The sequence below is a fragment of the Cupressus sempervirens genome, chromosome 6 (assembly GCF_028749045.1).
Source record: "Cupressus sempervirens isolate cs-2001-9-10 chromosome 6, ASM2874904v1, whole genome shotgun sequence".
NCBI lineage: Eukaryota > Viridiplantae > Streptophyta > Pinopsida > Cupressales > Cupressaceae > Cupressus > Cupressus sempervirens.
This window is the reverse complement of record NC_143123.1, coordinates 183,007,326-183,034,099: the sequence shown is the minus strand read 5'-3', so window position 1 is coordinate 183,034,099 and position 26,774 is coordinate 183,007,326.

Below are 26,774 nucleotides of genomic sequence, written 5' to 3'. Positions count from 1 at the left end.
TGACGAAAACATTTTTGATCAAATTAATATAAGTGGTTTCACATTCCTTTTGTCTTTTGATGACATATGTCATCGGTTGGTTGATAACTTCTTCCCCCATTGGTAGTTTTGATGATATTTTACCAATAACTGTATTCATTTTTCATCCAATGGTAACTCATCCAAACTAGCAATGAAGTGTCATTAGAAATTGGGGCCAAATGTAGTAGTGGTCACCATTTGGATTTACAAAATATTGAATGATTCCAATATCCATAGTCAAAGTTCTAGAAGCTAAATTTTCCTTGATAGATTGGCATTTAAATCTTTGTATAAAACACACTATGTATTATCCCTCCACCATACTCATTCTATGGTGCGATTTGGGCAATTTTTGGTAATACACATGTTTTCATTGTATTATTTTTTATGATTACTCTCATAATATTCTAAACTATTTGATAAAGCAATTGAAAAATGTGATAGTTCTAACGTGTCCCATGCATGGCTGATTCAAAGCATGAAACTCAAAATTTAGAAAAAAGAAATAATGTCCTAGGCGATCCTATTATTTATTTGGTGAAAGCAATCCATTTTTTGGTAGTTTCTTCTTGAACTAGTCCTAATTAGGCCTATTAGGCTTCTAGAAAACTAACTTTACTTTTACATAGACATAACATGATCGCATTATGTCTAGTATGACAATTTACTCATAGGAAGAATAATATGATCATTTTTTGTTAACAAAAAAGTATGATCACATTTAGGATTGGTAATAGGCCTATTAAACTACCAAAAGGCTTGGGTTGATGTTTTACCTCCATTTTAGTTTCTTTAGAAATTTCTTCTTCTTCTAAAATCAATTATTGTATTTGACTCCATCAGGTTTACATACACTGAAGTGAGTATGTCTAAAATTACCACCATAATCTCACATATTTTCTTACCTGTCTAACTATTCTTAGTGTTTTTGACAAGATTAGTATGATGAAGTTAATTTTTTTATATCAGTGTTTTAATAGTCCTCTTAGGCTACATCTATCATTTTTTAATAACTTTTGATCTACTTAACCAAATGGAAAATACATTACATATTATTTTTCTACACTAGATTCTGTACAATTTTTGAAAAGTGTTGATTTTTTATTATTTTGATGCAAGTTATTCCCAATGCATGAAGAGGTGCCAAAATTTTAGGATGGAGTCATTTCAAAAAAAATAGAAAATAAACTACTCATCAAAAAATTATGAAAAAATACACAACTTATAGATTTCACTCTTACCTATCATCCTACCAACTTGAGCTTTTCAAAATAATAAATGTAGCTATATGTTTTGTGGAGTGCATAGAAATAACTATGTTATGTTTTTGGAAAAAAATAGAAACAATTTTTTTTGCGCATGGGGTTTTACCCTCTTAATCTTATCCATTTTTAAAAAAACCCTAGTATTTTAGAAACTAGCCTCAAAGTATTAAAAAAAATTGGTTTACACATTTTCTCATTTTGAGTGCATGGACCTCAAATGGGTTTTCCAAGACTAGGTTTTCCTAGTTTCAAAAAAAAAGGTTTACATTTATACCCAGCTCCCCTCCTTTTGTACCCCAGCTTGGTGCATTTATCTATGGTTTGGGAATAGAGGTATGGAATTCTAAGTTATTATACCCTAAAATCTTTATGGTTTTTTTTCTTTTGCAATTAGGGTAGAGACCTTAGGAGAGTGGCTCACCATAGGTGCTAGGGTCTGGAAGTAGCCACTAGAGGATCCTATGCGTTAGAGACCAAGACCACATGTAGGCTAGACCTACACATGAATTTTGATAATCAAGTGTAGAAATTAATAAAATTAATGAGTTTGGGGGTTTGAAAATTCACATTAATCAAGATAATTAAATATCACATGCATGGATGTTGATGTACTTAGGGAGAATGAATTCTATGTGACTAGATGGTCTTTGGCTCATGATGTTCATTCTAATATTATAGAAATGTACGATGACACATCATTCACATCCTATTTGAGTACTTGGGGAGAAGACATTTTATGTGTAAGGATGATCTTTGGCTCAAAAAGTCGATCCCAACACTATAGGAATGTACAATGACACTCACCTAGATGTGGTCAAACCTCTTACAACTGCTTTTCCTTTGGTTGTCCATTTTCTTTATGACTTCATTTTTTATTATTATTTTATGTGGCTTTATTTTTTACTTTTGATTTTGGAGTATAAGCCTTATACCTTAGAACCTATGTGGATCATAGTCTTATCTCCTAGCTTAGGGGAATGGCCATTTATGGTTCCATGAGGTTGGTTGGTAGACTATTTTTGAGGTACTATTCAATTTTTTATGGAGGGTTTATGTGCATCCTTGATGTAGGAGCATCTTGGGTGCAAGGGCAATCTTGCATCACCCAAAAATATTTTATTTTCATTCGTTTCTATTTTAATAAGGACTAGTAGACAAAGTGGTTACTATTTATGGGAGCTTACTATTTTTAGTAAGTTTTTCATACAAGCTTGGAATGTTCTCATTTTTTATAGGAAGGTTCATTTTAGAGTTGTAAGCCTACCATAAAAATCTCATTTCTCAAGCATTAGCATCAAAGAAGTTATTACAGATTTTGAATGGAAAATTTGTAGAAAAATCTTTAGGCTTCACCATTGGAGGCCTTAGAGTGCCTAGATGAGGTCCAAAAAATCGATGGAAGGGTGCTAGCACAATTTTGAGCCTGTAGATTCAAAGCTAGCACTTTTGAAAAGTGGTTATAATAGCCAATTAGAGCAATGGTTCATGAGTTATGGCCTTCGAAAGTTGGGCTACCAAAATTTCTAAAATAATTTGTTAAAGATGTATTTGGCCAACTCTATGTGCATTGTTAGGATCTGTTGGCCCTAGGTATTAAGTTTGAGCATCTAGAACCTTCCTAGGTGGCATAAAACTAACTATTTAAGAAAGGCCTAAACATTGTCTAGGACAACTCAAGGTGATAGTTTGTAGCTTGTCTTGCAAATTATTCAACTGAATGTGCCCATGTGGGTTAGCATATTATACTTATGAATTCTATAATTTTGCATTTACGGTGCAAATAAGAAGTCCATATTTTGTTCTTGCATTGTCTCTTGTTTCTATGTTTTTGTTATGAGTTTATGGTATTAAGGGGAGCTCCCTACATCAAGTGGTATCAAAGCTATGGTTCTTGAGTGTGTAGATAGATCACTGACTATAAGGTAGTTTACACCAAGACCATGGTTTTGGCTAAGCATGTAGATAGATCATCGATTGTGAGATAGTTTGTACTAGGGTTTCAATGGAAGTGCGAAAATGCCTCCACAAAGAGAGCATGGTAGAAGAGTTGTAGGTGTTACCCTTGAGGGATTCCAATCCCTCCAAAGATAAATACAAGCATTGGAAGAATAAATGTGTAGAGGAATGAATCTTACCATAAGAGATGAAAGCAAGGATGAGGATGAAGTAGAATAAAATGCAAAAGCAGAGGCAATTCTAAATCCAGAGGAAGAGACGCTTTTTAGGTCCATCTCCAAGATTGGAAAAAGACCTTAGTTTGAGGTTCCCACATTTTCAAGAAATCTTAACCTAGAGGAGCTGATCAATTGGATCAATGAACTAGAGGAATACTTTGAGTATGAAGTTATTGATGATCTTGATAGGGTCAAGTTTGTGAAGGAAAAACTAAAGGGACATGCAAAGATTTGGTGGTAGGAGGTTCAATTAGAGAAAAATAGAAAGGGAAATGACAAAGTCACTAGATGGGATTAGATAAAAGATAAATTGAAGTGACAATTCATTCCTATGGATTATAAGCTTGATTTTTTGAAGAAGATGCAAGGGTTGAAGCAAGGAGGAAAATCTATTCAAGAGTACATTGAAGAGTTCTACCAAGTTCTTATTAGAACTGGCCATGCATAAGCTAACAAGGAGAAAGTCACTCGTATTCTTAATGGGTTAAGGCCCAACATTTAGGATGAGCTAAGTGTGGTTCAAACGAGTAGTATTGAGGAGGCATATTAGTTTTCCCTAAGAGTTGAGGAGAAATTGAGCAAGAAGTTTGACAATAAAAATAGTAGAAGAGGTCGAGGTGGAAGATTTGGTGGACAATCTTATGGTGGTTCTAATGATGATCAAAAGAACAAGGATGAAGCTAGAAGTAGTAGTTAAAACTAGAGGGGAAATAATTTCAATCATTTCCATAATTATAACAATAGATATCAGAGAGGAAGAGGTAGAGGACAAGGATTTGGAAGAGGAGGCTTCCATGAAAAATATTTTCACTACAGAGAAGAAGGCTATAGAGCATTTGAATGTACCTAGCATCAAGGAAGGATATACAAAAAAATAGAAGGTTAGATGAGAGTTACACATGTTGATGAAGATCCCAGATCCTCACATTTTGAAGATATTGAAAGAGGAGAAGTCCTAGTTAACCAAAGAGTCTTGCTAAGTGGTGAGAATGAACCTAAGCAAAGAAGGGCTTGTTTTGCACAAGGTGAAGATGTGAAGATAAGTGGTGTGATGTGATCATTGATGGTGGGAGTATTGATAATCTTGTGTCAGAAATGATGGTCACCAAGTTGAAGCTGAAGAGGTAGAAATACCTATGTCCATACCATATTGCTTGGATGCAAGATGACCACAAGGCCATGGTCAATGAGCAGTTCTTAGTGAAGTTCAATATTGGAAGCTACTAGGATGAGGTATTGTGTGATATCATACCTATGGACATATGTCATATGTTATTGGGTAGGTCATAGCAGTTTGATAGGCATGTTGTACACAATGGGAGAGAAAATACCTACACTCTAACTAAGGATGGAGTGAAAAATAAGTTGAAGCCATTGAAGGATAAAGAAGAAAAAGTATGTAGTGCTAATAGAATATGTTTTGTTGATGGAAAAGAGTTTCTTAAAGGTATGAAACATGAGGATATGTGTTTTTCTATAATTCCTAAAGATAGTAAAGAAGAAGTAGAGGAGGTACCTGTAGAAGTTGCAGACATGTTGGAAGAGTTTTTTGATATTGTATCAAATAATGTACCTAATGGATTGCCCCCAATGAGGAAGCTCAATCACCAGATGGATTTGGTTCTAGGATCCAATTTTCCAAATAAGGCAATAGACAAAATGACACTAGTAGAAAGTGAAAAGTTGAATAGGCAAGTTCATGAGTTGTTGTAGAAGGGGTTGATTTGAGAGAGTCTGAGTCCATGTGTTGTACCAACAGTATTAGCACCAAAGAATAATGGAGAATGGAGGATGTGCGTATATTCTTGTGCTATCAACAAGATCACAATAAAGTATAGATTTTCATTGCCAAGGATGGATGATATTATGGACTATTTGAGTGGAGCTAAGTATTTCACAAAGAGAGATCTAAAGAGTGGGTACCATTAGATTTTTATCAAAGAAGGTGATGAGTGGAAGACTACTTTTAAGACAAGTGAAGAATTATATGAGTGGTTAGTCATGCCTTCTAGGCTAACCAATGCACCAAACACTTTCATGAGGCTCATGAATGAGGTGCTAAAGGAGTTTTTAAGTAAGTTTTTCATTTTTTACCAAGATGATATATTGATCTTTGGTAAGACATTAGAGGAGCATTTGATTCATATTTGCAAGGTGTTTGATAAGTTGAGGGAAGAAAAGTTGTTGATAAACCTGAAGAAGTAATTTTGTAAAGAAAGATTTGGTATAACTAGGATTTGTAGTCTCAGGAGAAGGTCTAAAAATGAAACCAAAGCAAGTGAAGGCTATCCTTGAATGGCCTACTCCAAGGAGTGTGACAGAGGTAAGATCTTTTCATGGAATGGCTACATTTTACAGAAAGTTCATAAGAAGTTTTAGTAGTATTTGTGGACCCTTGACTGAAATAATGAGAGTGGATATGAAAGAGTTTAAGTGGATTATAGGATTAGATAAGAGTTTTAATCTATTGAAATATAAAGTTACTAAGCAATTTTTTTAGCACTTCCTAATTTTAACAAGGTGTATCAGGTAGAATGTGATGCTAGTGGTACTAAATAGGAGTTTTTTTGAGCTAGGAAGGTAGACTTGTTGCTTATATCAATGAGAAGTTGAATGATGCAAAAAGAAAATATTCTATTTATGATTAGGAATTTTATGCTATAGTTTAAGCATTGAAGAAGTGGAGACACTATCTTCTTCCTAAGGAGGTTTTTTTGTATACTTATCATCAAGCTTTGCAATATTTGAATAGTCAGGGAAAATTGAGCCAAAGGCATTTAAAGTTGGTTGAGTTTTTGCAGAGTTATACATTTTTTTTGAAACATAGGAGTGAGAAGTCTGACAAAGTTGTAGATGATCTTAGTGGAAGACAAATTTTGCTAACAAAAATGCAGATAGAGGTGGTTGGGTTCAATAAATTCAGTACATTATATCCATATCATCCTAATTTTGGTGACGTGTGGAAGGATTATATAGAACCTGTTAGACTTGATAGAACAAAGTGGTTGGATTTCATGATTTTGGATAATATGTTGTTCAAAGGAAGCTAGCTGTGCACTCCCAAAAGTTCAATGTGAGAGAATCTCATCAAGGAGAAGCATAGTGGCGGATTGGCTGGACATTTTTGCAGAGATAAAACCATAGCTTTGGTTGCTGAAAATTATTACTAGCCAGAGTTGCAACAAGATGTGATGAATTTTGTACAAAGTTTTAGAGTATGTTAGATGGTGAAAGGAGTGAAGCAGAATACAAGGTTGTATTGGCCATTACCTGTTCTAGAGAAGTTGTGGGAGGATATTAGCATGGATTTTGTTCTTGGATTACTGAGGACATAGTGCAGACATGATTTTATTTTTATGGTGGTTGATAGGTTTTCAAAGATGACACATTTTATTCCTTGCAAGAAGACTAGTCATGTTGTTCATGTAGCAGAGTTGTTTTTCAGAGAAGTGGTGAGATTACATGGTTTGCCAAGGAGTATAGTTTCAGATTGAGATACCAAAATTTTTGGGTATTTTTGGTGTACATTGTGGATGAAGTTGAAGATATATTTGAAGTTCAATTCATCACATCATCCATAGATTGATAGACAGACAAAAATTGTGAATCATAGTTTGGGAAATTTGCTGAGATGCTTGGTTGGAGATAAACCAAAAGGATGAGATATGATTTTACCACAGGCAAAAATTGCATATAATAATTATGTCAATAAGAGTACTAGTAAATCACCATTCCAAATTGTATATGGGAGTAGTCCTAGAAATGCTTTTGAACTAAGGTAGTTTCATAAAGGAGAGATAAGTAGTGCTGAAGTAGAATATTTATTAAACATTTGAAGAACATCCATGAGGAGGTGAAGAAGCACATCATAAAGATAAATACATATTATAAGGCTAAGGTAGATGTGAAAAGGAGATATAAGGAATATCATATTGGAGATGAAGTCATGGTTCATTTTAGAAATGGGCATTTTTTCCAGTGGGTATATATGATAAGATGAAGATGAAGAAGTTTGGATAGTGCAAGATACTGAAGAGGCATGATTTTGGCAATGTGTATGAAGTGGAGTTGCCTACTAAATTGAATCTTTCACTAGTATTTAATATTTCAAATTTGATAGAGTATTATGAAGGAGGTGATGAAGATGAAGTTACAGAAGTGTAGTGGAGCATTCTAGTAGCTAGTTCAGCTACATAGGAGATTAAGGAGATACTAGATAGTCGTGTTGGAAAAAGTACCAGAAATATAACTTATGAGAAATATCTAGTCAAATAGAAAGGAAGATCAATTGAGGATTCATCATGGCTAGAAAAGGAAGAGGTTAACCATCTTGGTTTCCCTTTGAACAATTGAGACATGATGGGGTCACTTCTCAAATTACCTCGAGTGTCTGATGTAGGAGCATCCTAGGTGCAAGGGCAATCTTGCATCACCCAAAAATATTTTATTTTAAGTCTTTTCTATTTTAATAAGGACTAGTATATAGGGTGGTTACTATTTATGGGAACTTACTATTTTTAATAAGTTTGTCATATGAGCTCAAAATGTTCTCATTTTCCATAGGAAGGTTCATTTTAGAGTTGTAAGCCTACCATAAAAATCTCATTTCTCAAGCATTAGTATCAGAGAATTTATTGTGAATTTTTGGTGGAAAAATTTGCAAAAAAATCTTCAAGCTCACCATTGGAGGCCTTAGAGTGCCCAGATGAGGTTCAAAAACTTGATGGAAGGGCACTAGTGTGATTTTGAGCCTGCACATTAGGAGCTAGTGTTTTTGAAAAGTGGTTATAATAGCCAATCAAAGCAATAGTTCATGAGTTATGGCCTTTGGAAGTTGGGCTATTGAAATTTCTAAAATAATTTTTCAAAGATGCATTTGGCCAACTCTATGTATATTGTTAGGGTTTTCCAGCCCTAAGTATTAGGTTTGAGCATCTAAAACCTTCCTAGGTGGTATAAAACTACCTATTTAAGAGATGCCTGAATATTGTCTAGGACAAATCTGGGTGATAGTTTGTAGCTTGTCTTGCAAATTATTATACTGAAGGTGCCCATGTGGGTTAGCATATTGTACTTATGAATTCTATAATTCCGCATTTGTGGTGTAAATAAGAAGTCCATATTTTGTTCTTGCATTGTCTATCATTTCTATGTTTTTGTTATGAGTTTATGGTATTAAGGGGAGCTCCCTACATCAATCCTTTTTTAGTAGTTATTTAGAATTGATTCTTGAAGTCTTTTTGTTGTACTTCCTTAGAAAAAAAATATGTAATTTTGTAATGTAAACTCTTGTAGAAAGTTCATATTTATATCTATCATGGATTGAAAAGCTATGTAAAAGGGTAAAGGGTGTACTTTTTAGGATTAAAAAGATAGAAATAAAAATTACATACTAACTACAACCAATATTAGAAAATAATAAAGCACACAAAAAAGGGCACAAGACACAAAGATTTAATGTGGTTCACCAAATCCTTGGGCTATGTCCACCAACAACAAGTCCAATATTCTTATTATCTAGTGAATACAACCTAATTAGAATATGTAATCCCTTACAGTTCAATACCTTCTCAAGAGGCTACAAACTCATCGTACATATGAGATCCCTAACCCTAAGTCATTTTATACACACCTTTTTGCCACTTTCAAATTTAGGGTTGGAATTGTGAGTGGGAAAGGTGGGCCTCTATGATTCACACACACTTTAACATGATCCGAATTTGAAGAATCATCTCGAAATGAACATGGGGTTAGTCATCCAAAATGTCCAATAGGTTGATTTGTTCCCTTCTAACTGGAATGGTTTTGCTAATTTCTCTTAGATTGAGAAGCTAGCAACCATACATCTAGAATGAAGGATTCAATATGTATGAGAATGCTAGATTAATCTAAATGAGATATGCAAATTAATTTAGAAATAAGAAAGAGTGATTAATCTAAATGAATACATTTTCAAGCTAAAATGAGATTAATATGCAAGATTTAATGAAAGCTATGAATGCAAGAGATGGGTAATTATTTTAGCATAAGTTCAATATGATTCATTTACAACCTCTAAAATGAGGAATTGAGAGCTTCTTAAATAGAATTCTAGAATTAATCAATGATCAAGATCAATTTGGATAAATGGCCAAGATTGGAAATGAGATTTAGTTAGAATGGAAACTTCCTTGCATAACTGAAGTTAATCGATTCACTTATGAGTGTGAGAAAGAGTTAATTAAATCAATTCCTTTTCCAAATCTAGTTCACTCAAAATTTCCATTTTTGAATTAAAGAGAGAATTTAGAGAGTATATTTAATTTAATAAAATAGAATATGACCTCATAAATACACAATCTCAATCAATTGAATAATTAAACTCAATAATTAAAATGAGGATATATTTAATTAAATTAAAAACATTTCATTCTTTAATGTGTATTTTAGCAAAAGGGGTAAATTTAATTTAATTAAAGTGCTAGGACTTATAATTAAAATTAATTAATTAATAGGTCCACCTCTACTAATTTGATTAGACTTAGGAATTAAATAGAGTGTTTAATTAATGTAGATTAGGGATTTTCTACATTTGACACTTAGGTCAAGTAGAGATTATCAAAAATTAGAATTTCCTAGTAAAGGACTTAAGATTGATTAAATAGACTGGAAATTGTTGTCCAATTTTGGGCTATAACAAGAATAAGTTGTCCAATATGAAAATAATAGTTGATTCCTTTTACAATAATAATGACTACTGAGCTTTTGAGGGCACTACCCTCAAAGACCCCCATGAGAGAATTTACCGTTAACCCCACCCTATATCACAATAGGGAATGTGCTTGGAGCTCTATCCTAGGAGCCCACAAGGAGCATAACTACCAAACCCCCATACACAAATCTTGGGGGGAAACTATGCTGAATGAAGTAAGGAAAAATTAACTTATGAGTCTAATTAGGCTCCAATAACAATAATCTCTAGGATAAACAAAGGGAATTGTGAACATGTGGTATTAGTTCATAAGATGAATTAAGTAATGATAGTGTCATAGTAGTGTATTCTCCTTTATATTTAATTATGATATTGATAATATCTTATGTGAATAAAAGAACCATGTTCCCTTTTTAATGTTAATGTTATCAATTGAATCATTAAAGTAATTAGTGAATAAAATATGATTGATAAACATGTGTAGTTAATGGATTAAATATCTTAATGTGTTTAATGCAAGTTAAGTAAATATATTAATTTATTAAGCTTATTTCGCTAACTCTTAATTGTGAAATGGTAAAAGTTGTTTAAATATTACTTGGGTTCAAGATAAAAATGATTAGGGAAGATTATCTAAGTGCTCATTTTCATATCCTAACATCTATAAGGTCATATATGGATCAACTTGAATAAAAGGATTAGGTCTTAATTGAAGATACAAGAATAGAGAATAACTAATTTAAACCCCTAATTATTATTTTTTGAAAATGGATATTAGGATTGATAATATACCAAATCATAAGTAGACATAAAACTAATATATGAGTTAACTTAGTTAGTAAGGATGAATCCTTAGTAAGGAAATTAAGTGAGTAACAATTAAAGAACACTTGTTGAGTTAGTTGGATGATAAAACCTAACTCTTGAATTTGAAAATTAAGTAATGGTGTTTAAGAATAAGGTTGGGAAACTAGTTAGGATTCTTACATCTTTTATTAAGTGAACTTAGCAAGAAAAATATTTTCAAATAAAAAATTCACCAAATTTAGTAACATTTAGTCTTTTCCTTCTAGATTCCATAGGAGGGAATTACAAACAAAATCTATATAGAAGTTAGAATTTGGAATCAAGGAAAATAATATAGTACACAAATATTAATTCATTCAAAAAATTCACCTTTAAAGCTGAAAAATTAATTTCATATGTCTTTTTAAGGTTCTCATCTACCTGAATATTACCACATAAGGACTATATTGCTATCTCATTTGCCTCCAAGTTTGTTGGTCTAAATAGTGCATAGGATTTATTAGTTGAATCTAAAAATTCTAATTGCTTTTGCACAATTTTGAACTTAGGAGTCAAAAAAAAATTCAAAATTGAAAATCTCTAAATAATTGGCTAAGTTTACTCCCCATAATAAAATAAATACATAAGTAATATAGAGAAATAACAACAAGTCACAAGAACAAAAAGAGGGCATCTTATTATATCCAAAAGTATGGAGTTACAAATTTTATAAATAAAACAAGAAAAGAAACATGGTCATTTTTCCTTACAATATTCTATAAGCCAAAGAAACTACCAACATCCCAGAACTATCCCACACAAGCCTACAAACCTTCTTTAAATAGGCAATTTTCTAATATCAAGAAGGTTCTAGAAATTTAACCCCAAACCTTGAGGTCAACCAACTCTGAATTATTATTAATTTTCATATTTTATTATATTAGAGTATGTTAGGATTAACCTCAGATAGAAATAACTATTACATGCAAATATAACCAATATCAGAAAATAATAGATCACACAAGAGAACATAAGACACCAAGATTTAATGTGGTTCGCCCAATCCTTGGGCTACATCCACCAACAAAAAGTCCAATATTATTATTATCTAGTGATTACAATCTACAATCCCTTATAGCTCAATACTGTTGCAAGAAGCTACATTATCACCATTACATTATGAAATCACTAACCCTAAGCCTTTTTATACAAGTTTTTGCCACTTACGAAATTAGGGCTAGAATAAGTCATCCAATAGAAAAAATAATAGATGATGACTTTTACAATATAAGGGCATTTTTTATTTTGGGGGTGTTTCCCTCAAAAACCACTATAGGGGAATTTCCCCTCAACCCCACCCTACATTACGACAAGGAGCACACCTAGAGCACTACCCGAGGACCCCACAATGGCATTTCCCCTTGACCCCATCTTGGGGGTGCTGACCCAATCCCTATAGAAATAATATGGGGAGAAAACCATGCCAAATAAATATCTAAGTCTGATTAGGCTCCACATGACAACAATCTCCCACTTGGAGACTAATTAGACTCCACACCAATAACCTCCCTCTTGGAGATTAATCATAGCATTGCTAAAACTATAGTTCTCACTAGAATATATCAAACCACCCTAGACTTCGATGTTCTTTTATTCTATTCAATTGAAAAGACCAACCAAAGTTAAAGAGGAGTTCAACTTCTCCCTTGTTACTACCTTTGTAAACATATCCAGTGGATTGTCATCTATATTTATCTTCTCTATCTTTAACTATCCATCATCCAAAACTGACCGAATGAAATGGTATTACAATTGTATGTGTTTTGTCTTTGAATGCATAGCTGAATTCTTTGCAAGATGAATGACACTCTGACTATTTTTAAACAAATGATTATACTTCTAAGGGTACCCAATTCTTCCATGAAGAATCGAAGCCATGTCATCTCCTTGGGTGCCTCTATAGCAAAATCATACTATGCTTATGTAGTAGATAAAGCATCAACCTTCTACAACCTAGAAACCTAGCTCACTATTGATCCACCAATAGTAAATACATAACCTGTAGTACTCAGCCTAGTATCAATATCCCCTACCAAATCTGAGTCAACATAGCCTTGTAAATCAATAGTAGAGCCCCCAAAATGTAAACACTTATTGGATGTTCCTCTCAAATATTTGAGAATCCATTTAACTGCATTCTAATGCTCAATTCCTAGATGGCTCATATACTTGCTAACAACTCTCTCTACATGTGCATTATCTGGCCTAGTACATACCATGCATACATCAAGCTTCCTAAAGCTAAAGTATATGGTACCTTCAACATCTTATCCTCATCTTCTTGTGTCTTGGGACACATCTCCTTAGTCAACTTCAAATGAATAGGTAAAGGTGTGCTGACAGCTTTAGCATTCTTCATAGAGAAATATTGTAACACCTTCGCAATATAATCAATATGAGATAATATCAATTTCCTATTCTTCCTGTCTCTACAAATTTTCATTCCAAGGATTTGATTTTCTACCACCAAATCCTTCATAGAAAATGCATGTGCTAATTATTCCTTTAACCCCTTAATGTGATCCATGTTAGACCCAACTACAAGCATATCATCAACATATAAACATAAAATAATGTAGTTGCTAGCATCCAACCTCTTAAAGTAAACATAATGATCTGAATGACACCTACTATATCCATGCTCATACATAAACCTATCGAATTCTAGATACCATTGTTGAGGTTCTTGCTTCAAGCCATATAAAATTTTCTTCAATCTACACACTAAGTTCTCCTTACCTTTGACCACAAATCCCTATGGTTGTGCTATATAGATCTCTTCATCTAAATCACCATGAAGGAAGGTTGTTTCAACATCAAGCTACTCCAAATGCAAATCTTCAATAGCCACAATACTTAAAATAGTGCGAATAGAACTCATTTTAACAATAAGAGAAAATATCTCATCAAAATCAATGCCCTTTTTATATGCAAATCCTTTTACCACTAACCTGGCTTTAAATTGTTTCTTACCTCCATCCTCTTCTTTCAACCTATAAACCCATTTATTCTATAAAGAACTTTTACCTATAAGAAATGTGCATAAATTGCATGTCTTGTTTTTTAGCAAAGATTCCATTTCTTCTTTCATTGTAGACTCTCACTGAATCTTTATATCCACCTGTATCAATTCATCATAACATTCAGGCTCACTAACATCAGTAAGTAAAATAGAATATAAGGAAGGAGAATTTTTTTTTGGATGTCTACTTAGCCTTGTTGACCATCTAACATTTACTAGGGTGTTGTTATTTATTTTTGTGGTTTTTACAGATCATGAGGAATTGTTGGAGCATCATCTTTTGGAGTATCATTTAGTACTACATAATCATTTTCTTTCTTCTCATGTTACTACAACAAATCTTTGTACAATACATTCTCATTGAATATGACACCCCTGCTTCTAAAAATTTACAATTTTCAAAATCCCAAAGTCTATAACCAATTTCATCAATTCCATATCCAAAAAATATACATTTCATTGACTTAGCTTCTAGATTGGTTCTATTTTCAGAATTTATATGAGAAATGCTTCACAACAGAAGGTTTTCAGAAAAGAGCAACTCACCTTCTTACCAGTCCATGCTTCCTCTGGAATACCACAATTGAAAGGAGTAAAGAGACCTCTATCAATCAAATATGTGGAAATATTGATAGCCTTGGCCCATATGTTTAAGGGCAACCTTGCATGCAACCTCATGTTTTTTTGCATGCTCCATTATAGTCATGTTCATGCATTCAGCCACTCCATTTTCCTATGGAGTTTTTAGAATAGTTTTCTATCTACAAATACCATTGGTGGAGCAATAATCTTAAAATTCATAACTGCAATACTCACCACCATTATAAGATCTGAGACATTTTAATTTCTTACTAGCCTCATTTTTAACCAAGCATTTCCATTTCTTAAAAGTTTGAAATACATCAAATTTTTGTCTAAGGAAATAAATCCATACTTTTCTAGTTGCATCATCAATAAATGTAATATAATAATGAGAGCCACCAATGAAAGATACCTGAGCTGGTCCCCATACATCTATATGCACCAGCTCTTCACAATACTCACTCTTTTGTTTTCCATACACACAACCTTCATAGAAATCCATATTTACACATTTCAGACCTGGTAAAAATTTCTTTGGATAAAGTACTTCCATACCTTTCTCACTCATGTGCCTAAGTTTGTTGTACCATAGCACTGTATCAAAATTTACAACAACTATTTGTTCTCCTTGCTCAACTGCAGTAATTGTTCCTAAACATTTATTTTTCTCTGAAACAATAAAATTAGAAGGAACAATATGACCTGTATAAAGATATAAGGTGCCTACTTTCACACCTTTTTCTACTACAAGGGAACCTTTTGAAACCTTCCAATTTTTATCACTAAAAGTAAATACACAACCCTCATCACCAAGTTGCCCTGCTAAAATTAAATTCCTACTCAACCTTAGAACATGTCTTACCTCATGTAGTAGCCAAAGATTCCCATTCTGCAACTTAATCATAACTTTTCCCTTTCCAACAATCTAATAGAGTTCATTATCCCCCAAATAAACAAGCCCAAAATCCCCTTGTACATAATCAATAAAATTACATCTATGAGGTGTCGCATGAAATGAAGCACCTGAATCTAAAACCCATGAATCATTAATACTTTATAAAGAAAGAAGCAAAGAATCCTTTTTGAATTTGTTACTTACCATATTTACCTCCTTGTTCCATTCTAGTTTATCTCCTTCATTGTTCTTTCAAGTCTAACAACCATTCTTCTTATGCCCTAGTTTACTGTAGTACCACCAATCTCTTCGTCCTCTGGATTGAGACCTCCTCCCCTTTGACTTTCCTCTTGATTTCTCACAATTTTTGGAATAATTTCCTCTCTCAATCGTTCTACCTCTACTTTGTACATTCAAAGAAATTCTTGATGTAGATCCACCTAATATTTTCCTACGAGTTTCCTCACTCAAAATAACACCAATCACACATCAAATTTTAGGGTATTAGATCTAGAAAAATAATTACTTACAACCATTACCAAGCCATTACAGCTTTTAGGTAAAGAGCACAAATTCAAGAGAGCCCTAATTTCTTCATCAAAATTAATACCCACAGAAAATAACTGCCTAGTAATAGTATTAAACTCATTTAAATGATCTACAATAGATCCACCTTCTGTCATCTTCATATTAAATAAATGCTTCATGAGAAATACCTTATTTGAAGTGGAGTGTTTTTCATACAATTTTGCTAGGGTTTCTGCTAGCTCTTCCATCATCTTTTCTTTTGTAGTATTAAATGTCATTGATGGTGCTAAGCATAATTGAATGCTTCCAAGTGCCTTTCTTTCTAAAATATCCCAATCTTCATCTATCACAGTTCACTATTTCTTGGATTTTCCTTCCAACGACTTCCATAAATCCTTTTGATAAAAATAGTCCTCCATTTGCATCTTCTCTAACTAAAAGTTCTACCCATTAAAATTATCCACATTTATCTTACCCTTGTTTTCCATTGCTCACACTCAATCATGAGAATTCCACTCAACCATGAAACCTTCCTATAGAGGATTGCTAAAAATATTTGACTATTTAGCTAAAAAAATGATGATAGTCTGAGCCAAAAAAATGGCAATCATCTACATCTGATACCACTTGTTAGGATTAACCTCAAATAGAAATAATAGTTACCTGTAAATATAACCAATATCAAAAAATAATTGATTGCATGAAAGAGAACACAAGACACTAAGATTTAATGTGGTTCACCCAATCCCTAGGCTATGTCCACCAACAACAAGTTCAATATTATTATTATTTGGTGATTATCAATCCCTTATAGCTCAATACTACCACAAGAAGCTACAATATCACCATTACATTATGAAATCCCTAACCCTAAGCCTTTTTATACAAGTTTTTACTGCTTACAAAATTAGGGCTAGAATAAGTCGTTGAATAAGAAAAATAGCAGCCAATACCTTTTACAATATAAGGGCATTTTTGGCTTCAAGGTGCTACCCCTTGACCCCATCTTGGGGGCACTTCCCCTAAACCCATGTAGAAATAATATGGGGAGAAAATCATGTCGAATAAATCTCCAAGTCTAATTAGGCTCCACATTGAAACAAAGTAGACCCCAAAAAACATTGTAACTTGAAAGAAACTTTGAAGAAATTTCATTGCCCATTTCATGTAGCATGACTTTTGAAAACTATTACTCATCATCAATATCTCTAATTGACTATTATGATAAAAATTTAAAATGCTATGGCATGACATACAATACTTAATTTGTGCAAGATCCACATAGATGAGCTTTGAACCCTTTTAGGAGCCTCTAGAGCCTTCAAAATTGAGTTTAAGGTTTTTACACGCTACTACCAATATTGAAATTTTTAATAACTTCACAAATAGACTCGATATTCTAATGAAAATTTATTGGTAGGCTGATATATTTAAAATAAACATATGAGTGATGAAATAAAAGCATCCTAAGATCAAAGGACCAACTTACTAAAAATAGTAAGCTTTGAGAAATAATAGATTTGCACTAAGATAGCCCTTATTGAAAAGACAAAACATTAATATTTGTTTGGGTGATGCAAGATTTCCATACACTTAGGATGCTCTTGCATTAGATACTTGGGGTAATTTGAGAAGTGATGTTGTCATGTCTTATGTGTTTAGAGGAATACCAACATGATTAACCTTCTCCCTTTTCAACCATGATAAATCTTCAAAATGCCTTCCTTTTTTGTTTGACCAAATATTATTTATATGTCATTTTTCTTATACCTCTACCAACACTCTATCCAATATATCTTCAATCTCCTTTGTAGGTAAATTAGTTTCTAGAACACTCCTTTGTGCTTCTATGACCTCATCTTCAACATCTCCTTCATGATAGTCTATTAGATCTAAAATGTTAAACACTAGTGAAATATTCATCTCATTGAGGAATTATACTTTATATGCATTTCATGAATCATGCTTCTTAAGTATCTTGCATAGTCCAAACTTCTTTATCTTTAACTTATTATATGTTCGTAGAAAAAAATTCTCCTTTCTAAAATGAACCATGACTTCAACTCCAATTTGAAACTCCTTATGCCTCATCTTCTCATCTATCTTATCCTTGTTTTGTGTATTCATTTTGGTAATTTTTTTCCTTTCCTCCTCATGAATGTTCGTCAAGTGTTCTCCAAAATATTCCTCTTTAATACTACTTGGCTCCCCTTTGTCGAACTTCTTTAATTTAGAAGTATCTCTAGACTACTTCCATATACTATCTAGAATGGTGATTTACCAATGCTCCTATTGACAAAATTATTGTATGCAATTTCCTTCATCGGTGAAATCATGTACTTATATTTTTTTGTCTCATCTTCCAAGAAAAGGAATATTATGTATATTCATATTCAAGTTCAATTAAATGGTAATTACAATAATTTTATGAATAGTATTCTCAAAAATGGACAAAATTAGTCTGTTACACCCAATATACACTTATCAAAATGTAACATGGATGGAACAGGTTCATTACACCCATGTATGTTATTTTTGAGTGAATGCACTCTCAAAATGTTCTAATTTAAAATGGAAGTTCCAATTTGAGACCTATCAAAGAAATATGGCCATTCTAAAAACTTGAGACCCACCACAATTATGGGCTCAAGTATAAAAGTTTGACCCCTAGCAAGATAAAAGGTAAGTTCAAATACATTTTCAATTTGGTAATAGTAATAGGCTTTGAAAAGATCATTTAGGTCAACCAACAAAATACTTAGCTGAAATCTTAGTTTGAAGTGTTCAAATTACTTCCCAATTTTGTGATAAACCCTTCAAATTAAGGAAGACATGTTAATGTATTAATCATTTTAGGATTTATGAGTTAGTTCATATGTTTCAGTTTTGGTATTTTTTCCATAACAATTAAACTGTTACATCACTATCTTATTTATGTAATCAATATTTAATAACAATATACAAATATGTTTAGAATATATTTTATTTCTTTGGATTACTAGGCCTAACAAATCAGGTCATTTTCATCCCTACTTTGCATTAATGGGATGCAAATATTGATTATATTCCATGATGGGATGAACTTGAGCATCAAAACTTGTACCAAAATTTAGTTGGAAAACATGAATATGAACCATTCAAAATCATTTGATACATCAAATTAGTCATTATTAATGTTCAAATATTTCCTGAATCTTTTGATCTTTTTCTTAGTGTACTTTGTAATACACTAGAGTCATAACTCCACTTTCTAAGAATTTTCTTAAACACAAGCTCCCCATCTTTTATTAGGGTGAAGACAACAAGCTTCTAGTCATGGCTTTTGCTGGTCAATAGTATTTTTAATTCTTTGGTAGTAATTAATTTATTACAAAAGGTTTTTGCAAAAATATTGCCCTAAATAGGTCAGAAGGTAATGGGGAGAGAGTAGGTAATCTACCAATTTCACCACTTAGGGGGTTATAGATGAGTCCAAATAGGCAACCAACTACCCTTATTTTTCAATAAAATAGAATAAAACCTAATAAATTACTTCAAAATAGACTCCAAGTCACCAATGTGAATATTTCAAACCACTCTTGGACTCCTAACTCTTCCCACCTATTGAATCCCTTTAAAACTACGCATTCCCCTTAAGGCTCTAACCTTAACAAACTTGGAAAACCATTAATGTGGGATTTTTTTTCATTTATCATGGATGGAATGGACCCCTTACATCTTCTTTACAAAAAATCAACCAATTTACATGAGGTTTCCCCTTGTATCTCCTCAAACTCAAAACTAGTTATAATACACCTAGTTAGGAGGCCTATTTCCTATTAGGTCTACCTACTCTATTTTTAGAACTTCAAGATTTATCCATAGCATCACACAAAAAAAATTCCTTTTAAAAGACCCTTTTAGGAGTTCTTTCAATCCACAAAAGATCAATTTTAGACTCTCTCAACAACTTACCAAATGCTCACATGGCTAGTTTGAGGATTAAGTTTAATTAGGCCAAATTTGCAAAGTGTTAAAGTTTTTTACACCATAACTTAACCAGCACTTTATTAACCTTGGATAAAAAATATAAACTCCAAATATACCATATATTAACCACTATCAATTCCACCCTTTCAACAATAATTAAATTTACATATTGTTGTAAGCCATGCACATTGAGATGTAGGGCTAGGACATCATTTTTCTTGAAATTTACTTAATATTTCTATCTAAAACCACATGAATTATACAATAAACTCCCATATCTTGAATTCCACTCAAGTCCACAATTTTTCAAGGGTGAGAATTTAAACTAGAGATACTATGAAACAATTGCTCATGTTGTCTGATCAATCTAGTAAGCAAGACACATTTGTAACTTTCTTCAAACAATGAAAAATGAATCCAAACCAAATTAAAAATAATATTAACACATTATACTTTCTAACCATACCACTTTTATTTCCTTCTCAATCCAAAATTTGTACACAAATGTTGTACTATAGTAAGATTGACATAGAAATCAAAATAGTTTATTGCTTCATTCACTCCAACATCCTCCAACCAAAAATAAGATGCATCCATAGGGAATATTAAAGTTTTTTACAACTACCTCAATTGACTTCAACCAACATTTGGATAGGTTAGCCATTGGAAACAGCTTTTTTGAAAAGCTGCAAGGCAACACTTTTGACAATATTGCAACTTTTTGCATATTGACTTTTGACAACCAATAAAATTTATCAAAACATTCCAAATGGTATCATTAGGTAAAATTACACAACTTTAGGTATTGTAGGACCACACGTAAATTTCACCCTTGGAGAAACTTTTAATCTATTTTGGCTAATATGGCCCTAAATGTCCCTAATGGCCATTTAAGCCCAAAACTTGACTCATTTACTATCTTCCCTACTACATGATTATAAAATATAACCCATGGGGCCTTGTACTAATAGAAAACTATATCACCTATTAGATATAGATTTATTGATTACCATAATTGCTCTTGCACCATACACTCCCTAGCAAAAAATTCTCAAGTTCTCATAGAGACTAACTTCTGCAAACCGTCTCCTTCGTGCAAAATATGCTCCTCCTTCATCCACATGGTTTTTGATGCTAGCTTGTCCTTCCACTTGACTAAATTATCCATGCATACCTTCTTTTGGGTCCTTTTGGCTATCATGCTATCCAAAATACTTTCCGTCTTAGTTGAACAGTAGTAGGAAAATTGGTAACAGAGTCTACTTTGTCATCCTATACCCTTATATCATCTTCTCTTGTTGGTTTTTTTCCTTTGAAAGGTACCAAATATTCCACATTGAATATGGGAGAGAGGGATATATCTAATCTATCTTGTATGCATTACTTCCATATTTGGATATTATCTTGCAAGGACCTATTCTTCTCATCTTTAACTTGGTGTAGCTCCCTTTTGGAAACTTTTCCTAGTTCAAATGATCCATAACCATGTCTCCCTCCTTGAACTACACACCCCTTCTCCTTTGATCAACTTTGGCTTTAACTTTTTGGGTATTTTTATGTCAAGCTTCTTTGACTATTGATTAATCTCTCTCATAGCCTTTGCAAAAAATTTAGCTTGTCCACTTCTATTTTTTGTTCCCTTCAATTCCCTCAACTCCATGATTCCTCTAGGGTGACTGCCACAACCTATCTCAAAAGGATTCCTTCCTAAGATTCTATTAGTAGAATAATTACAAGAAAACTTTATATGTGGTAGCATTATGTCCCATATGTCATTCCCAAACTATCATGAACAAGACACACACACATACAATAATAACATTGAATTTTAATTCTTGGAAACAATTTAAGAAATATTTAAAACAAAATATATATTTTACTTCAAATATTACAATCATAATTGGATCCTTAAATCAATTTACAAATCACATGAAGATCTAATTTTTATATATATTACATTACATAACTTTTACAAATGTGCATAAATGTTTCATCTTCAAATCTTCAACAGAAAGTGAAAATATTCCAAGCTTTTCTTCAACACATATCCATTCTAAAAACCTATACAAAAAAACCTTGTAAACCATGGAGAGCTCACCCCGCAGCCTAGGTCTCTAAGAAACCACCCACTGAGCTTGGAGAACCAAGACTAGTCGGGTAACAATCAAGCATACACATATAAATCAACAAAATAGGATACAACATTTAACACCCTTTTTGAGCTTACATAGTAGGTTATGAGAGGAACCAATAGAATGGGTGAAGATGTGCCTAAAACCCTGAGGAGAAGCCAAGTAAAAAAACCAAATTTTCCTTCACAAGGCATACAAAATAAATACCAACTCTCACAAAACTTTCTCCCCTTATCACCCCCAAAGTGCATAACAAAGTACTGGCACATGTAGCCCATACTACATGCTTATCCCTCCTCCTTTCATGGAAGAGACTCTGCACTCAGGGGTTAGGCCCAACTAACCCCTTCACCCTAAAGGCCACTTCTTCCCTCCCAAGGGTGAGTGATGTCTTTCCACACCCTTAACATCATACTCTCAAAATCAAATAAAAATAAGGCAATAGAAATTCATCCACACCCAACAATACAACAGGAACAATGAACAACACACATATGCATTTGTAGAAAAATTTACGCATTTTATATTCAGAAAAATAATACAACACATAATTTCCAAAATATGGAAAACGCTCCAACCTTTCTCCAAGCTATGGTAAATGACCTGATTTGAGAAGAGCCCCCTATCCTTCCTTGATCCAATCTTCAAAAACCAAAAATCTCTAAAACTAGAGAGTGGATGAATGATCCATCTATTTTCCATTTTCCCTCTAAAAGAAGAAATTTCCTAATTTTCCTCCATCATGGAAGAGAACAAACACTTTAAGGGTATGTGCAGGATCATGGTGTGCCAAAAAGTGGCGATCTAAAAAATTTGTAGTTCTAAAATATCTCAAACCATTTCAAAATCTAATCCAACTTTTTTCCCACCCACCTTGATATGAAATGAAAAAAATTAATATCTTTATAAGGTCTACTATATTTTTTGATACCAATCCTATATGGTCAACTTTAAAAACATCCTAAAAATGTGCTTTTGGCCTATTTTTATGTGATTTTTACTTCAAACATATAGTTGACAACTTTTTTTCACCAAAATTTGATGAAATGAAAAGGGTTTCTTAAGAATGTTCTTATCTTTCCATAAATGTAAGGTTTGTCAAATTATGAGTTTAGTAAGTAATTATTATTTATTTTCTAATAGATTTACGTATAAAGTGCTGACTGAGACACTACTTGAAAAACAACTATAACTTTCAAATGGTACAACATTTTTAAAATCCAAAAGATGCATCACATTCTATGTTTCTTCTACTATAAGGGGAAAAAAATGAAAAATTGAATTTTACAGAGTTTTGAATTAGTTAAGGTGGTCAGACACAAGAGATATTTTTATTCCAAAAATACTAAAGTCAAAAATTAATTAATTATTATTTATTTAGAATAAAAATACCCAAAAATATGTCACATCTAGGAATGAGTCTACTTCTTATATCTATAATATTATTAAAAAATATTATCATTTGATTTTGATTAAGGTGGTCAGACATACGTCTACATCTTATTTTTGTTCTGAAATTTTTGTAATATTGCATTAAAATTCAAAATTTTGACCAATCAATTTTTATTTCTTTGAGATAAGTCCTAGTAGTTTAGAAACTAGATTCAATTTGCTAGAGATTCTTTTCTCTCAAATTTTTGATATAAAGTCAATAACAAGTAGAAACTTATATGTCAAGTTGACATAATCTTGATTTTCTAATTTTTTATTGCCACTTAAGGGCATAGTTTGGTTGACCATGATCCTGCACATACCCTTAACTCAACCTAAGTTCCCCTATTTGGTAGGAATTATCAACTCACTAGAGATAAGATGGGAATTTGGGTAAGTCCTCTTCCATTTTCGCAATACTTAAGATATGGGACTTGAAAAGTGTTAGAAAAGAGCTTTTAACTCTAGTAAGGCCCAAATTAAAGTCCTAACATATAGTACTAACCTGTAGGTAACTTAATTTCACTAAAAGAACACTCTAAGACTCAAACAAAGCCCTTTAAAGTTACCCCAAACTTGGAATTCGAAATTTAATTGAATTAAAAACCTTCATAAGATATTTTATGCAAGGGAATGACAACTTTAACATTTCTAACTAGTTAGGAATAAGGTTAGGTGTCTTTTGCCAATGACTCAACCTGACTTGCCACTAAACACATAACAACACAAGTGTCAAGTGACACTATAAATACACATATAACATTACGAGTGACAAATCAATTTTCACAAAAATAAATCTAATCTAAGACATCCATTCACATTACGTTCATAAAATAAAATACTTAACAATGAGGTTAAGATCTCTTCATTAGATCTAACCTTGGCAATCTCAATTAATACAAAGGTATAGTCTTGGTTCTCCATTTTACCATGGATATTTCTTGCACACTCAAACCACATATCAGTAGTCCAAGATAAATAAAACATATGCATATATAAATCCTCAATCAATTATATATTCATAATTGAACCAAAACATAAGGCATTTCTCAATTGAATAACATTTTTCCATTTCTAACCATTATGCATATATATAATACTACCATTATCGAACTAAACATGACATAACTCTTTTGCACATTTCATGATTTTCATATATATATATATATATATAACATTTATATTCAAGGATTTAATTTCCTACTCCTTGATAAAATAATCAACCAAGTACATGAATGTAACTAATCATCAAGCATCATAAATAAGTTCTAACATCATAATGATTACCATAAAATAAAGTGTCCCATAGTATCAATAGTCTGAGTAATAGTCCAAAATAGTCCAACATATAACAAGGTCTCAAAATATAAAGTATCTAACATGCAAATAAACTACTATGATATGCTATGATAAAGTATCTAAAATGAAAATAAACTACTATGATGGGCCAGGGTGAGGCCTCACATCCTCACCCCCTAGGCATGAACCTCCTCCTAGAGTTCATCAAAGAGGTATGGGTGTCGATCTCTCATCGCTGTAGTGTCCTCCCATGTAGCCATGGCCTCATCATAAAAACTTCACTGAACTCTAACCTGGTCCAGCTCCCTACCTCAAAGTGTTAGGGTTTGTCGGCCCAAAATATGAATGGGCTCCAGAGCTATGTGTTTTTCTGACTCCACCTATAAAGCACCCCAATCTATAATGTGAGACTCATCATAAATATAGTTCCTTAATACTAAAACATGAAACACATCGTGGATACATGACAAGCTAGGTGGCAAAGCTAAATGGTAGGCACCTGGTCCTATCCTTTCCAGTATCTCAAACGGTCTAACAAATTGAGGTGCCAACTTAGAACCCTTTCCAAAATGGATTGGGCTCTTCTTGGGACGCACTCTCAGAAAAACTCTATCACCAACCATGTTCTCTTAGTCTACCCTCTTAGCTTTAGCATACTTTTTCTATCTATCTTGAGCCTCCCTAAGACGTTGCTTGATGAAATCAAGCTACTGCTCCATGTCTCTAACTAACTGTGGTCCAATGGATACTCTATCCTTGATCCTATCCCAACTCAAAGGAGTCCTGCAAGGTCTACCATATAGGGCCTAACAAGGAGGCATACCTATAGAAGTATGATGGCTATTATTATAGGAAAAATCCACAAGATGAAGGTACTCCTCACATTTGACCTGATGGTCCATTACATACATTCACAACATATCCTCTAATACTTGATTAACCCTTTTTTTTTTTCCATTAGTCTGAGGATGATCTGTTGTGCTAAAATTAAGACTAGTACCCAAAGCTATTTGAAGCTCACTCCAAAATGAAGAAGTAAATAGAGAGTCTCGATTAAAAATTATCTTACAAGGTACACCATGAAGTTTGACAACATCTCATAAGAACACTTGTCCTACTACTAGTGTTGTAAAGGTAGTTCAAACAAGTGATAAGTGGGCGACCTTAGTCAATGTATCAACTATCACCAAGATAGCATCATGACAATGAGAAGACATAGGAAGGCCAAAAATAAAGTCCATAGATATCACATCCCCCTTCCACAAAGGTATCTCATGCAGCTGTAGAAGTGACCTCAAATGGCTATGCTCTACCTTTACTCTCTGACACTGAAGACATCTAGCAATAATATCGGCAATCTGTACCCTCATTATGGGCCAAAAGTACAACTACCTCAAGTCTGAATGTAACTTCTTGACACCAGGATGTGTTGCATATGGTGCTTAATGAGCCTCTAAAATGATGAACTCTCATAGGTCACATGAAGAAGGTACATAAATGTGTCCCCTATGACATAAAAGCCCATTAGACTCCAAAGAATAGTCTGCAAACTTTTCCACTAGGGGTCTCTAAGAATGTGCAATCTGGCAAATCTCTGCATATAACTTATCCTTAGGCAAATATCGTTGGATGCATTCTTTCAAATCTATGGTAGTAGTCATGGAAGATATCATATGTCATCTCCTACTTAGAGTATCTATAACCACATTCTCCTTGCCCTTGATGTAATGAACATCAAAATCATATTCACACAAGAACTCCATCCATCTTCTTTGCCTAGCATTAAGGTTTGGTTGAGAAAAGATGTATTGCAAACTCTAATGATCTAAATGAAGCTCAAAATGGTGACCTAAGAGAAAATGCCACCATCTTACTAAAGCATGAACTACTGCTACAAGCTCTAGGTCATGAGTAGGATA